We start from the raw sequence: 2,081 nt of genomic DNA on the forward strand, positions 1-2,081 counted from the left end.
AGGACATTTATATAGGCCTAAATATAGACATGTACATATGTAAATATATATATATCGTGAGGGGAATAGGACTATATAAATATATATATACATATATATAACGACAGGGGAATAGAACTATGTACTCATATCTATATGTTAAGAATTAAGGTTTCAGATGGACATTGGGCCTCGACTCAAGTACTCCCTCAACACAAGAACACTTTGTTCTAATAATCTGGCATTCTGTGATGCTCACCTTCCTGACACAATCGCTGAAAACAAAACGGGTGCATAAACAAATGTGAAGAAAGCTGATGGTGCCTGGCTATCAAAAGATAAAGCGTGTGGGGGTCTTAAGGCTTGAAGATAAACAAGCAGCCACGTAGCTGAGAAGCAACAAAGCCCACATGGAAGAAGCACACCAGCCTGTGTGATCATGAGGTGTTGATGGGATCAGCTATCTAAGACCCACAACAAAATCATACCCAATGTGAATGGGGTGGGGGGCATGGAGTGGAGACCCAATGCCCATCTGTAAACAATTGGACATCCCCTCCCAGGAGGTCACAGGGAAGAGAGGAGCCAGTCAGGGTGCAGTGTAGCACTGATGAAACACACAACGTTCTTCTAGCTCTTTGGTGCTTCCTTCCCCCCACTATCATGACCTCAATTCTACCTTACAAATCAGATCAGAGCAGAACACACACACTGCTACAGATCAGAACCTGCAACACAGGGAATCTAGGATAGAAAAACCCCTCAGGACCAACAAGGAGAGTAGAGATACCAGAAGGATTAGGGGAGGGTGTGGGGAGAAAGGGGAAATTGATCACAAGGATCAATCAATCTATAACCTCCTCCCAGGGGAGATGAACAACAGAAAAGTGGTTGAGGAGCAATGAAGGATGATGTAAAATATGAAAATAATAATCTATAACTTATCAAGGGTTCATGAAGGAGGGTGGGCAGGGGAGAGAGGGGGAAGAAATGGGGAGCTTATATTAGGGGCTCAAGTGGGAATAGAATGCTTTGAAAATCATGATGGCAGCATATGTGCACATGTGCTTGACACATTGGATGAATGTATGGATTGTGATAAGAGATGTAACAGCCCCCAATATAAGTATTTAATAATAAAAAACTTTAAAAGGAATTTGTGGTCTGATAAGGAAAGAAGACTCAACTATGAAAATTAGTTATAATTAAAAATTAACATAGCATCTTCCATGTATGTAGAGTGATGCCAAAGCCATATCCAGTTACTTGGAACATTCATTTAGAGTGTGCTGCATTTTTGTGTCTTTCTTTTTTCTAGCCCTGCTTCTAAGATTAGCAGCATTTCAGCCAGTAAAGTTCCTTTCTGCCTTCATCCCTCTGCTGTCTGGTCTACACAAGACCCTCACCTGCCCTCTGCCTTCTTCTTCCTGCCTTACCTCAACATCACCCCTCCCTTCCAAGACCACTTTCAGGAAACCCTGTTGAGGTGTGGCCCTCCTTATCTGAGTGGAAATGTCACTGTGCTTCCAGCCACAGTCTCCGTCTCCCATTCAGGGCCCGGTCATTGGGCTGCCACTGCCTTCTTTGCTGATTGCTCTCCTCCCCGCTCTGCCATCTGCTAATGTCCAGGTCACTCGCCATTGTTGGCTGTAGATGCTGCAGATGGCTCAGCATTTTCTGCATCCCGAACCACAGTATCCAGCTGGGCAAGTTCAACGTTCGCTTGAATGACTTCTCTTCCCTTCTATGTCAGCCAGTCACGGCCCTCCTTGCCACCAGAAACATTCCATGCTGGCGTCTCAGGCCTCAAATATCCCCTCTGTGGATCGCACACTTTCACTCTAATGGTAATCTTGTCCGTCATTGCTTCAATCACTAACTCTTCTTCTACATGTTTCTTTTAAATGGCTGCAAAATACCCATTTTTGTGGGTGCTTGATAATGTAATGGGGACCAAAATACTGCATAGATGTGGGGAACAGAAGGAATTCTCTTAAGTTGTCTCCCCAAAATATGTACCAAACTTAGCTGCTTTAGCGTGACTGTTCTTTAGGCAGCGAAAGTAAGTCAGAGGTTATTCTCCTTAACATTGGCCATCTGTA

The sequence above is a fragment of the Echinops telfairi genome, unplaced genomic scaffold (assembly GCF_000313985.2).
Source record: "Echinops telfairi isolate 266 unplaced genomic scaffold, ASM31398v2 ScPeMD7_9;HRSCAF=40, whole genome shotgun sequence".
In the NCBI taxonomy this organism is placed as follows: domain Eukaryota; kingdom Metazoa; phylum Chordata; class Mammalia; order Afrosoricida; family Tenrecidae; genus Echinops; species Echinops telfairi.